Raw genomic sequence first — 15,964 nt, forward strand, 5'->3', positions numbered from 1 at the left:
TAGCCAGCATCTAAGGAAACTAGTCTCTATTCTAATGATAGAAGTTTTAAAACATATTTTTTTGGTACAATAACCTTTACCAAGGACCGTGTACAGGAATCGTCAATTAAAACTAATTTAAATGTTTAACCACAGTGGACGCAACGACAATAATAGTAATTGTTGTTATTGTTGTAACAATTGTAATTGTTCACTTGTAACTTGACTTGCATCATCATTACATCATTACAGCCTATACAGTCCACTGCTGGACATAGGCCTCCACAAGTTTACGCCAAAAATAACGTGAACTCATGTGTATTGCCCATAGTCACCACGCTGGGCAGGCGGGTTGGTGACCGCAGGGCTGGCTTTGTCGCATCGAAGACGCTGCTGCCCGTCTTCGGCCTTTGTACTTCAAAGCCAGCAGTTGGATGGTTATCCCGCCATCAGTCGGCTTTTAAAGTTTCAAGATGGTAGTGGAACTGTTATCCCTTAGTCGCCTCTTACGACACCCACGGGAAGAGAGGCATTAACATAGCCATACTTTACTAATATTATGGAAAAGAATTTCGAATTACTTTTTCCGACTCTAAAACCTTTCAAAATTAATTTTAAAAAATTTTCGATTTCTATCTACCTCTTTTTCTTATTTATTTTTCAACATAATTGCTCTTCTGGGAAAGAGATGACTGAATTCATTATAAATCATTAATGGTCGTTTGAAAGATTTTAATAAGCTGTTAAAGTATTTTCGATTTCAATGTATTAAAATTTAATTATACTTTCCATGCCAACAGTACTTACTATGTCGGGTTTGAATATAACTGTTGTAATCCACATTTTTCATCCTCTGAACTAGTTCCACTGAAATAGCCAGTAGGCACTAATAATAAAAAACTGAACAACACTAAAAAAATTTAAAATAAGTTGATATACATACATATTTGTGATGTTAAACGTGTTTAAATATAACAACAAAAAGGCAACCATTTATTTAAAAAGAAACTCGTAATCATTAAAATATCTCCAAGCTAAGCAACATTTTTTGTCTCGTAGAGAAACTAGTATTCAATCTATATATGTCTATCGGTATCCTAGAAATAAAACCTGATCGAACAAACTATCCGTCAAAGACTCGACGAGTCAATGCACTCTACACAATGATATCCAATAAAATAAAATAAAAAGGATTTCCCGTTTTTAAATAAAAATAAAATCCAAAGATAATCAGACTTGCAAATGTATCCGGCATACATAATGTGTAAAGAAATTCTTACTTAAAATGACCTCTAAAATATGCATATGATGGTTGTCCTCGTTTTTTGTGACAGAAATTTATCGATTTAAAAAATATAACGGACTCGCATCCGTGCGTAATTTGTATTTTCTTTGACGAATAAAAAATCTTTAAAAAAAAATTAAATGTTTTACCTAAATAATTGGCTTGCAGATCTTTTCGGAAATCCGTACAGAATTTTATTAACAAACTGTTTTTTTTTCCATCATGTTTTACTAGTATATAAAAAAATGTTAAGGTTATTTATTTACGTAAAAAAAAAACGAGTGTGCTTTAGACCATACGACTGAACTAAAACTTCCTTAGCTCCATCTAACTTAATCTCGCTCTCAATTTCCGTTCGCATCGCCCGATCACACTTTTCGTAACACTCTCGTCACGCATTCACCAGCCTACTCCCCAAGTCAAGCGTGCGTAAAGAAGTTTTACTTCAAAAATTCCTTTCAGTAGAAAATTCCCAAATTCGGCAATCGTCGTGAAAAGGACACCATGCATATATTTCTACTATTTGCTCTATATATTTTTTTTTTATGTCACTAGGTCGGCAAGCAAGCGTACGGCTCACCTGATGGTAAGCGATTACCGTAGCTTATAGACACCAGCAACACCAGAAGCATCGCAAGCGCGTTGCCGACCCAATCCCCAATCCCCCAGGAGCTCTGGTCACCTTACTCACCAACAGGAACACAATACTGCTTGAAAACAGTATTATTTAGCTGTGATCTTCTGTAAGGTCGAGGTACTACCCCAGTCGGGCTGCTCCATATTTTGAGCAGGAAATTCCTGCTATGCCCTACCTCAGTTAAATCATATTAAGAATGGCACTTAATTCTTTTTTTATTAAATCTTATAATATACACACGCCTGTCTGTTCCTAAGGTAAGCAACTTAATGCTTGTGTTATAAGGTAACAGCTAACTGATATAGCTAAATACTTTTTTTTTTTGATAAATATACATAGAAATATTACAATATATATTAATTTAATATGAACACCCAGACTTAGGCGGGAATCGAACCTACAACCCTCGGAGCAGAAAGCAGGGCCACCACTAACTGCGCCAACTATTAAATCCAACTATCGATTATGATTGCTTGCTACATTTAGCATGACGCTTGAAATCTGTAGAAAGCAGTAGCCTTATTTAACTTAAAGTACTTCAGACAATCGTCGACAATGTTTCTGAAGTAGCACAAGCTTTAATATAATAAATTAAAACACGGAAGTGATTCTATGCTGCACTCCTTATGGCTACTTTCTCCACCACCACGACATCATAAATCAGATTGTAACTTCACTAGAAGTCAACCATTGAAAGGACTTTTCGTGCATAAATTGGTTCGTTTTTTTATCGACTTCCTCTTAACACTTTAGCATCCTATGTAGCGACACTTTCAAAGCCATATCGGTCCAAATCAATACATTTAAAGACAAAAAAAATCACAATAAAGTACATTGCTGGTTACGTTACAATACCTACTGAAATATCAAACGAAATCCCGGTAATTTCTAAATTTCTATTAAACATAAAACGAGCAAATAAATAATAAATGGAACAAACAAGAAATCAAATGTTCCTTTAACCGATAAACCAGTTTAAGCCGGATCGTATTTACCGATGAGCTGTGTAAGCTTTCATCATTTCCATTTAACTATGATTTCTAGCTGCGCGTCGTTATTCAGGATTATCGAACGTTGGAGATGATGAAGAATTATTAAGGGATTGATAGCTATAATCAATAGGAGTTAGTGAGTATGAGACGGCTATATAATATTGATGTTAGAGAGACAGAGATGACTGTATGTTTGCATTGATGATTGTAAATGAACCGCTGAAGTTTGGATTTCTGCAGACATTAGTTTAATGACTCATTTAAGTACAAATAAAGGATTTTTTTACTGTAGGCAATTTATCCGCGAACGAAGTATTAACAGACAATTGTGTGTTAGTCTGTAAAAGTGTAGCGTGGTACCATTAACCTAAGCTTGCTTTGTGAAGGTAAGTTACAGTACCTAAGCGTTCACTATGAAATTCTAAATATCCAAACAATGATCATTTGATGAAAACATAAATTCAAAAACATTATCCATTCATAAAAATTTTCAATGCCTTTTTATCGACAATGCCTAACAATTACCAGTAAAAATGATCTCCATATAACAATATTCTGTTCGATAAATATCAATTCACCGCAGGCCAAAATAAATTGGTCTAATTGTACGTGTTTTTTGTATATTGTATAATAGGTGATTTGTTTAGGAATTTTGCGAATCTATAAATCTATCGCAATGGATTATGTTTTTAATGGTAAAAAATATAAAAACTATATTCCATTGTTAGGAAATTACTCAAAATTTAACGTAACGTAACTTTAAAACCGTGACTAACTCGTTATAATGAAAAAAATCTGTAGATTTGATAATGGCGTACTCTAGACACTACAATTTCATTTAAAACATTCTTAAAATAATGACTATATTGTGCCTGCTCTAATATATATCTGTCTATGTTTATAGTATCTTAATATAAAAATACTAGCTGACATTGTTTGCCATATAAGTTGATAAAACCCCTTAACCCCTCCACCCCACTTAAAACTTAGGGGGATGAAAAATAAATTCTGGCCGATTCTCAGACCTACCCGATATCTACACAAAATTTCATAACAATCGGCCCAGCTGCTTCGGAGGAGTATGGTAGCATTGTGACACGAGAATTTTATATATAAGATATGTTCTAACATAGTTTTTGTTATATTATACAGGGGCCTAATCTGCGTGTTTCTTTTGTTTGTGGTTTCGGTGTATTTTCTTAAATACTGGGAACTTTGTTGTCATCTCCGTTAAAATATTAAATGTATTGACAATAATAACACGTTAACTATAGGTATTACTTTATAAAGAAAACATAATATTGTAAAGCATGTGATTTTGTTTTTTATTTATATTCTGAAAGTTTCTTGAACCCCATTACAGATTATCATCATCCTTCTGGTGACTTTAGCTTTATGCTTCGCTTATATCTTTTAATGAAGTCAGTATTTTGAATCAAATCGACTGACATATACTAACAAAAATATTGAAGTATGATTACTTATTAAATTACACAACAAATTGATTTGATGATATCATAAGGTCGATTAATTAATGCCAAAAACGTGTGTACGGAAAATGTAAAATGATACTAGGAAAAAAACATGGTATTACCGTTAAAATACACGACGATTGAAAAGAAAATTTATTTCAAAAAATCATAGCGAAAAACCTAACCCGCATCTCTCGTGTATCATGCCTAAAAGAACGCCAATTAGGCTGTGCGTCCGACCTGCAGAGGTGAATATTTTTAACTAGATTAACCTTGCGTTTTATCCGTTAAAAAACTTACAACGAACCTAGCTTTGGTTATGTTTCCAGTTACTGCTCTTTTAGGTATATTGCCTATAATCCGTTTTTTATGCCACCCATAGAGGTCTTTTTCTTAAAAGCTCCTGGGCTAGTAGAATGATTCTTTATTTGGTGCAGGAAAAAAACCTAATTTCTAGACCACCACACAAGCTAAACAAAACATTACTTGAGAGCAATATCATTTAAATGAAATCTTTTGTAAAATTTGAAGATCTTCCCCAGTCAAGATGTTTTTCATGATGTGCTCTAACCTTATGTCTATAAATATCTAACTACAAGGTAGTTATTTCATGAAAAACAATCCCATTAAACTAAGCTAGATTTATAAAATATTGATTGCAGACAATCCCGTCAGTAAATATTGGTAGCGCTGTAGAGCACGCATTTATTCGTTTTGTAGTACCGTAGCGCCATCTAGTACACATCGTTGGAGTCTCTACGTAACAAAAATTTCTTTATTTCTGAGGATGTTATAAAAAAAATTATTCTTAATTTAAATAAAACTAAACTTTAAATTTAACTCAACAAAACTCGGAAATAGTATTATAGTAAAATCACTTAAAACTTAAAACTAATTGGATATATTTTTGTTTGACATTTAGTGTGCATAAATATTCAAAACTGGTTAAAAAGATAATTAAAATGAAATTTTGAGACAAATTCGCGCAACCGTTATAATACGAAATATCGATATAGTAAATTTTAATCACAATATTTTATAAATTAAAACGCAATATTTGTAAATTATATTCAGTCTTAAGACTAGAAAGTGTTAAAGAGTGTCACATATCGTTTTACTCGACTACATCAGTTTCAAAAAAAATATCTCAAACAAAAACTCCAAGGGATCAGAAGTGATCGAGATAAATAAAAAAAATAAATCTTGATACCGAACACCTGCCCTAATTACGTAGGAAAACGTAACCTGTTATACAAAAACCACGAAATCTATTTACATCTACCAAACTATGAAAACACTCTTATTTTAAAGCTTTAGAGTTTAATTTTGATTAACATTCCGTTTGACCAACCGCAAACAAGTTTGTACGTTAGCAACTTTTAGATGGAGCTATAAATAATTTGGTAGAGCGTTATTTTGTATGCCATAAGGTTGAATTTTGATTATTGGAGGATTGTAACAGCTGCAAAAAGATTTGTGACAATACTCATCTCGAGGTAAATCAACTTTTTGTTGCAACTACTTGTTAATATACTTTTTATAGGTTTGTTTAAGGTTTGATACAGCCTTGGAATTATGTGGTATGTCTATAAACTTATAAGGCTTCAGATGCTGCTATTTTGATCTTGCTTGTCTTTTATATAAATTAGCTACTGGTTCATATTTTTTGTGATTAGTTTTCATTGAATGTGATATATTAATTTTAAAAAAAAACCTCCAATTATTTTATTTTGTCAGTTACATATCGAAAAATTATATAATTTATTTAAATTGTACAAGTACTTGTTATCGGACTTACTATTACTAGTAATTGTATTAAGTAAGCCCATTCTATAATTCTCATTATGTGCTGAAAAAGTAACGTTTATAGTACCTACCTAATTATAATTATATTTATATAATTTTAAAAACTATTTAAACTATTTTTTTAATATAATCGAATACAAATTACAAGAATGCAAGGGAAAAAAACCATGAAATCGACTTCATGAATACTCGCCAGCGATAACTTTTCAAAATAATATAACTTTCGGAGCCCCAAAAATCGAAAAAAGTAATAAGATGTGCAGCTTCCGTTACTCTCCTGATGTCTCTGTACCTTTTTTTATTATTTTAGTGGCTTAGTTTTGTCCTCTAAATTATAACCTTGTATGAATATCATAAATATATATTGTTTCGTAATACTAAAATGAATTTCAATCATAAAAATGAAACAGAAAAACAGAAGTTATTTAGATACTCAGGACTCACGGGGTCCTTCCGTGACCATGATGGCTGCAAAATATCGGAAACGTCGGACATTTAAAAACTTGATAAACTGCGATAAAATTCGAAAAAGTTGTTTCATTATAATCATTAATACATTTAAATCCACGATGACATATATTTAAATTAATTATGAATGAAATATTATAAATTGTCTGCTTTAAACTTTTACTAATCGAAAAATTAAGTAAAATATTTCAAAATAAATTAAAAATTATTATAATTATTAGATTAACATAATTTATTGTCAAATATCTGTATAAATTAACGGTCTTTTATGCTTAAGAAAAACATTAGTTTTGAATAAATTATCCTAAAAAGTCATTGTTTAAAAGCTTTAATTTAGGCCACCTTATTATGATAATATATGCACAATTAGTTATTTTTGGATATAACATAAAATATATATAAATCAAAGGCAAAAAAAAACTCACAACGCAAATATAATCAAAGGCAAAAAAAAAACTCAAAACGTTTGTCTATAGAAGTACTTTTAGTTATATACTACAACAAACAAAAAAAAACAAAGCAAAGTTAAACAAAAAATCAAAACATAATTCATATAAAAAAGAAAAACAACTCACCAGAAACAAAAATCCAAGCACATCCAAAACAAAAATCCATACACAAAAATCTGTACACAAAAGTTCGTTCACTAAACACGGCACATGGAGTCGGTAAACTACGGAACACTCGCGACACGTCCTCTGTCGCTGCGACTTGATACGCAACTGACGCGACCGCTGCAGCTTTGATAAGCTTGCATCTATGATGGCGCGAAAATTAGGCACGCAGTCAAACAAACTATACACATATCTCACCATTTGTGGAAATAAGAATCATACAAGCATTTGCATTAAATCTTCTCACATATAGTTATGTAAGTTCCTTGACAGCAGTAACGGTCAATAGCTAATCTATTTGCCTCTTGTTTTGTATTCTATCTCTAGTATGCTTACTAAAGAGAGATATCTAATTCGGAGATAGATAGAGAGAGATAGATATTGAAACTGGCCATAAGAGACTTATAATATCAGTCAGTCAGTTCACCCTATTGCAGTCATGGTCATAGGTCTCACCTAGCTCGCGCCAGATATTTCGGTTTACTGTAGTTGTCATCTGTCCAGCGGGGCGAAGAACGTCGCACACTGCGTTTGCCAAGACGCGGTCTCCACTCATGGACACGTCTGCTCCAACGGTCATCGGTCCTGAGTCATAATTGACCAGCTCACTGCCACTTCAACTTGCTAATTATGTGGGCTATGTCGGTTACTTTCGTTTCCTCGTAAATAATCTCATTAATTATAATCTTATATTCTAATGCACGTTGAGCGACTTTAGACTTGTGGACCAGTCCTTTCGTCAAGGTCCACGTCTCGGCTCCGTATGTCAACACAAGTAGGACGCATTGCTCGAAGACTTTAATATACGTGTGTCTTTCTTTTTTGTACACACTAACTCACTTTGTATCCACATAGATAAGTACTAGAAATAGTAAGGAAAAATAAATTCTTATTATTATTATTAAAAACAAGAAGAACAAAATCAATAACTTATTTCATACTTACAGTAAGAGAGCGTAAATACCCACTCTGTCTGTATAAACTCAATAATCTAATTAAAATAAAACAAGTACAGGAAATAATTAACGTTAATAAATTACTTCACTTAAATATTCATATTGGTATCAAAATCTACTTAAGTAATTTATGTTATTACTGATCTTAAAACAAATTAATCAAACGCTGAGTTTGTTCCGATACCTAAATGTCGGAATAATACAGAGATTTACGCAGAAATGTATACTATAAAAAAAATTATTAATGATTAAGGAAATGATTTTTTGTTGAATGTATTAATTTCACAATTTAAAAGTACAATTAAAGAAATGTTACTCAGGAAGCCAGTTATTTGAGATAGGCTACGTATCAAGTAAGTTTCATCACACAGGAACAATTATCTTAATTGTTAATCGATATTGACGCCACGTGAAAAGTCAATATTTATTAAATACGTGTGTTTGTCAAAACTGGTCAATTAATTTTAACTTTTCGCGCCACTCTATCTACTACATACCCTACGTAAAACTTTGTAAGTTTATTAAAATTTTAAAAAAGTGATGCTGCATAATACAACGTATGTCGATAAAAAAATAATCAAGTAAATACGCATTATTAGATATAACTCAAAAAGTATTTGTAAGATCTCAATTAAAATTTGAATAAAAAAAAACAGGAAAATCGGTACACCTAGTCAAAAGTTCTGAGGTAACTAACATACATTAAAAAAATACAATCGAATTGAGAACCTTCTCCTGTTTTGGAAGTTGGTTAAAAAAGAAGTTAAACCATAATATGTACATCTAAAATTTTACTGTCGTAAAAAGCAGAATTATTTAGCTATTATCTTCTGTAAGGTATACTTCTATAGGTACTACCCCCGTCGGGCTGCTCAATTTTTTGAGCACGAAATTTCCTGCTGTGCCCTACCTTAGTTAAAACTAGGCCAATTTATATATGAGTACATATATTACAACCAAATTACTATAATATGCTAGGTATTGCTAAACTAAAAAGATTAGAAAAATTCAAGGTAAAAACGTTTTTTAAACGCACAACTTTCTTTTTAAGACGCCTAAGTAGAAACGATATTAGCTGATGCACATGCGATATTCAGGGATGGATAGTATGACAACAATCCTCAATACTGTCCATAATTTTTGGTAATAACGCAGACTTACAAGTGGTTGGATTTTTACGCTTCTTATGTTCATATGACTAAGGGATAACACAGTTCCGCTACCACCTTGGAACTTAAAAAGCCGACCGATGGCGGGATAACCATCCAACTGCTGGCTTTAAAATACACAGGCCGAAGACGGGCAGCAGCGTCGTCGGTGCGACAAAGCCAGTACTGCGGTCACCAACCCGCCTGCTCAGCGTGGTGACTATGGGCAAAACACAAGAGTTCACGCTATTTTTGGCGTAAACTTGTGGAGGCCTATGTCCAGCAGTGGACTGTATAGGCTGTAATGATGATGATGTTCATATTATGCAAGGCTTATTATATAATTAACTAGCCGACCTGGCGAACTTCGTACTGCCTTATTTTTTTTACTTGATTATATATCGAAATAAAATATAGCCTATCTTTCAAGTTAGATCAAACTGCATACGGTGTGCAAATTTGATTAAAATCGGTTAATTAGTTTAGGAGTCCATCGCGGACAAACAACGTGACGCATAATTTATATATATATGTCCTTATAGTTAGTCCTTCAGAATTTTAAGTGTAGAAATTTCAATTAAAATTAGGATCAAAGCTAAATAGCACTGCTCTGAAGTAATTTCGTATTGCTTTAGTGAGAAAATCCTTGGAAAAAAATCTCCTGAGAAGGTCAAGGGTAGGGTTGGCAAAGCGCTGACAATTTTCATGGCGTTTCTAGCGTCAATAAGCTACGGTATCCGCTTACCAGGCAGATATCGCCTTTGTTTGCCATAATGGTAATAAAAAATACCTATTTACATAAGATTCAAAACATCACAGTTCACACAAAAGTTCATAGAGGTGTAATTTTCACTTTCCTTTAACATGATTTAGATTATTCGAAACTTAATGTAAACAAACAAAGTGTGTGAAACTTTTTATCTTACCATCTTTTACAGAAGCATAACTTAACGCAGTAATGCATTATCATTATGGCAATTTTGGTCCCTATGTGAATGCAATTCAAGTATTTCTCAGAGATAATATAGGCTGACTCTCTATGTGACATACAGTGCTATATGAAGCGATTTACTTAAAACCTCCTATTACTTTGTAATGGCTGGTTTACACAGTGCAAGCTAGCGTACGAGTCAGCCTGCCGAGTAGCTGCACTGCGGTAGCTCGCACTGTTTGGACGTAACTTACGAGTAACTCGTACGTGCGAGATGGTCAGTAGCTCGCATCCGAGTTACTTCAACATTTTTTGTTTTCACTCGCCTGCTCGCCCGGCAGCAACTCGCACATGACACCGGCTCGGCCAAGACAAGTTCGGCAGTAGCTCGCTAGTGCCAGCCGGACAGTTTGGAAGTTTTTTTTTTGTGGAATTTTGGTGTTTTGTTAGGTTATAGATATTTTCCAATTTCTGACATAATATTGTTGTCATAGCGTATCTGTTTTTTTTTTTTTTTTTTTTTTATTAAAACGAGTTCACTCGACATCGCGACTCGACTCGGACTGGGCAGTAGCTAGGTGTTGTGTAGACAGCAAAGGCAAGCCGAGCTACTGGCGCACGAGTAGACAAACCAAGTAGCTGTTTCAGTAAACAAAAACTGGCCAGGCAGCAGCTCGCACTGTGTAAACCAGCCTTAAATGTCTCAATATTGAACAAAAACAGATTCTATTACTGATAAAGAATTAAGTTTATTCAGTCACGCTGTTGCAAAATGAATAAATATAAGTATATAAATATAAATATAAATATCTTATAACATACACACACGTACGTCTGTTCCTATGGTAAGCAACTTAATGCTTGTGTTACAAGTAACAGCCGACCGTTATAATATATATATTTTTTATAAATATACATAGAAATAATACATTTATAAATATATAAATACAAATATTAAACCCAGACTCAGGCGGGGAATCGAACCCGCAACCCACGGCACAGAAAGCAGGGCCACTACAAACTGCGCCAACGGGCTAGTCGAATAATCTGTGATAATGACTCAGTCAGTCAGTCAGTCAGTTCAGCCTATTGCAGTCCATTGCTTGTTTTCCGCAATCCTAATTCAGCCTACACCGGCAATCTTACGTAGATTGTCGGTCCAATGGAATATGATGTAATAATGACTGCTGATGATATATTACTCAATAGCGTTTCAACATTTGGACACCGTGCTTACACTGTATAAGACGTTTAAACACAAAACGTTTTAGTTAAAATCCACATATTCAATCTACGAAATTATCTTCTTTAAATCGATGTACGCTATATCAAAATATATCATAATATATTAGCTTTGCAACCACTGAACGACCACCCGAACTGGCGACATGTCTCGCAAACAGATCGGCCTTTGTAGGTCTCAATCGAAGTTTGGAACCTTTCCATTCATTTATTTTATTCATGAAGTACGAAGAAGTCGATGTGAACTGTTCGACTGGAAATTTCGTGAAAGACGAATCTATTTGATGCTAAAAATCCACTCGGATTCGTTTGTTATACTCACAACACGAATTAGTATAATTAGTTGACGGCGAAATTTCTATGAAGATTTGATTTTTTTAATAAATGTTACTTTTGTGAGCAACCTTTACAAAGATTTATAACTTTGAAGGGTACCTTTAAGAGAAAGATGGTTGAACGTTATCAGACAAGTATATTTCAACTAAGATGTCTGTCTTCGCTATCAATTTTGTAGGATTTTAGAAACAAAATTTATGTTCTGTGATTTCATTAAAATTTACATTTATTGGTATAAAGTTGCGAACACTAACAGTGAATGAAATATGGTGTATAAAAAAAGAAATCGGTATCGGTATGCAGAATGAAAGTACGAGAAGCATGAATAAAAAACTTCTATGAATATGATTATGTTGATAACGTTTCATTCGCAGACCTATGTTTCGGAGGGACAAGCAAAAAAAAAGATTGATAATACCGTGTACTGTGATAATAAATACCTACCAGTAAACAATGAAAGACTTAAAAACAAAAGTGGAGTACTTTTTGTTCGATAATTCTAGTAATCTACAATGTTATAATTTGTGTAATAACTCGTGGGAAAAATAAATAATTTACGGTTACAAATCTCGGAACAAACGTATACTTGTCTTGAAGTAGGGTACTTTGAAATGAAAAAGGACCCTTATAGTTTAACCTCACATAAGACCACTATCATTAAGCCTACATTTTTCGTCTGCCTGTCTGTCACGACCCTTTTTACCTGAACACTGTAAATCCAAAATACCCCTAGCCGTAAAAAGGTCGTACGTATGTAGGTTCTGCATATATGTGGGTATGTTCTTTTCCATATTTTATTATCCATATGTTTAATAAATAAGTTTTACTGTATGCAGTAGTTTTTATTATTTTATAAGATGAATCATATAATAATATTGCTTTGCTTACACTCTCTTTAAGAGCACGATTTTTTTTTTTCAAATAATGGAATGATTATGTTTAAATGATTTGTAAACACTACATAAAATAAAGGCCTATTGTAAAAATCAATTATATCTTTAAATTACCATAATCAAAAAATTAAGAACTCGCATTATTATTTTTGTAATTAATAGTGATAAATTTAAATTTCATCTTTACGTTCCTCGTAAAGTAAGAAAAATACTTTTTTGCGGAATACTCGATGGGCGAGTCAAGCTTGGAATTGTCGGGTAATTTTTCCATCTCTTTAGACTCATCACAGTGACTAGACCCTGTCAAACGACTTACTAACTAGGAGCCTTAAGGACTCTACCGACTCCGTCGTTATACACAAAGGCCGTGTAAGTACTATTTATATGTACCAGCAAATATATTAAGTGTTTTTTGTTTGAATTAATGATAAAAATATCAACGAGAAATATTTATCAACTATCAATATCCTACGTCACAGATTCCGCTAAAATTCCGCTAAAATAAAGTTGTAAGGAAATGGGAGAGATAACAAAACTTTCTAATGAGCTTACGTGCTAGTATACGTCGCATTTTTTCTGATACTTTTATAATATGATCATGATACATAATACAGTTTTTAAATCTCGTATTACGTTTAAACATAAATAGTCCTTAGAGATTCAAATAAAAGTAAAAATACTGTTATTTCAGACTAACTTATATACGTAACAGATTTTGTCTCGACCTGGCAGCAGTTCTGACGTTACTTAGTAATAAGCATCTATCTATTAAAATTTTCGCATTTATAACATTACAGGCTACGTTTCGCGATTTTAACAGTATATTTCTTAACAGTATATTCTTTAGGATTTTTGGCGTCAAAAGTTACCTATGTTTTATTCTGAATATCCATCTTTCTGAGTAGCAAATTTTTTCATATCTGTTCATATATTCCAGCGCGATTGAGTAACAAAGGTCAGTTCTAGTTAGTTGTAGTATTTGAAAGACTAAGAAATTACATTAGTGCAACTTATTTGCAAATTTAATGTTTTGTATTTATTAATGTTACATGGTTTTTGTTTTTAGTAAGTATTATTGTTTATGTCAGCTTATTCTTTTTTATATTGTAGTTTGACTTTTGTTTTTTTCTTTTTTTTTGTCTCCTTTACCATATAGGTTATGCCTGTAATATTAGATGTAAGAAAATAAATGAATAAAATAAAAATAAAAATAAAAAAATTAAATAAACTTTAGGTACCTTACGCTACTGTCAATTGCCTTTTGATGACGTATCCATACTATGTCAATACATGATTTCTAGACATGTATAATTAGGGTACCGTGTGACAGAAGTATAATTTATATAAATACCCCATAGATAAATCTTTCCTTATAATTTCAAAGCAATGAAATATAATGGTTTTACTGGAAAGTCTTGTAATTACATTTAACGCTTGTATTACTAAACGTTACGCTTTACGTGTATAGAAAATATGACAAAATGATGGTTGAAAATAATTGTATAAAAAAAATTGAAATAAGATTGTGTTAAGTGACGAAACAGCAAAGATAATGACGCTTTACAGCACTTTGGGCTGTATCAAGATATAGGTAAGTATTAATTATTACTGTACCGATACAAGTAGCAAGCATCAATACATCTTTTGATTTTAGAGTTTAACAGTTTTAATTAATTATTATTTAAGTACATTTAATAGAATATTTTAATTTTTAAATGTCACGGTCATATTTTTTTAAACTCCAGTCGTGAGTCAGAGCTGTCAAACATTTCTTATTATATGTATGTTAATTTAAATGTAATATAACATATCCAACCCTAGTCAGTTATAAATTCTATTTATTTATAAGCCCCCGTCAGTGGTAAGCGTCAGTCAGTTATTCAATTTATAAACAACACAAGCATAAAATTTTAGAAGCGAACAATCGTGTGTATCTGTGTGAAAAAAAAAACAACCTATTATAATGTATACATCCGTATATGTATCGTACTGAATCACTATTTTACACGATTTCACACGAATAAACTTTTAAATAGTAAGATTATGTATTAATTCATGTATATAAAAAGATAAGACCCATCTCAGCTCCCGTAGAGCCATCAAAGGAGAACATGATTGAAGATAGGTAGCGCTTTTTCAAACTATTATAGGCTTACAGCGGTTGTAAACATTTGTAAACGTTTTTTTTTATTACTATTGAATTCAAAATTAATTATTATATTATTTATTTATGTTTTAGTAAACTCCAATTTATCATTATAAAATCTAGTATACGAGACTAGTATACGATGACTTATTTTTTAGTATTAGCGCATTTACAAGAAATAAAATAAAAATAATTTATTTCGAACCCTAATGATTCACAGTAACAAAATTAAAAACAACATTGTTGGCATATTTCTATTGCTTACATTTATTTTAATCAAATTCAATTAAATCATCATTGACGTTTAAAAATATTTTTTAAATAATTGTGTTTGTTCGCAAACGAAAAAATCCAACTTAAATTACATTGGCCGAATAATAGAACGTAGGTAGACGAAAAAATAGTAAAACTAACACATATTATTAGGGATAACTCAAAAGTACTAATCAAATCTCGATGAAATTCATATGAAATCAATACCTTTCATACAAAAAAAATATAGGCGAATATAAAACATAATTCTTATTTGATGTCGGTTTAAAATTAAAAATAAAATATAACTAAAAATTATTCAATATAATACCAAACGTTCACAAAACCTGTCCTACACCTATATTCACATCCTACTTTCTTCATAATAACATAGCTTCATCTTCTCAAGCAAATGCGTAAATAATATTTGTATTACAAGTCATTGTTACCGACAATTTGAAATCAACTCTATTTTAATGTGTAATACGGTTGAAATTGGTATGAATTTTATAATAATAGCCACAGCACCCGTTATATGACACAAACAATAGAACTAACCTGGTTAATTGTGATGTTATTAACAAGAATCTTGTTATATATAGCTGTCTATATACTTATAATAAAATTGAAAAAGGTAAAATTATTTAGATTAAAGAAAATATTAATAAAAACCTTTTAGGAAGGTATTCTATAATAGATAATTTTTTTGTGAAATCGTATATTTTTTTTAATTTTGTCAATTTGTATTTTTGCCATATATAAACTCAGATGTTAATTTATTATTATATATTAATAAAACATAATTAT

Source organism: Melitaea cinxia, chromosome 28 (assembly GCF_905220565.1).
Source record: "Melitaea cinxia chromosome 28, ilMelCinx1.1, whole genome shotgun sequence".
Classification (NCBI taxonomy): Eukaryota; Metazoa; Arthropoda; class Insecta; order Lepidoptera; family Nymphalidae; genus Melitaea; species Melitaea cinxia.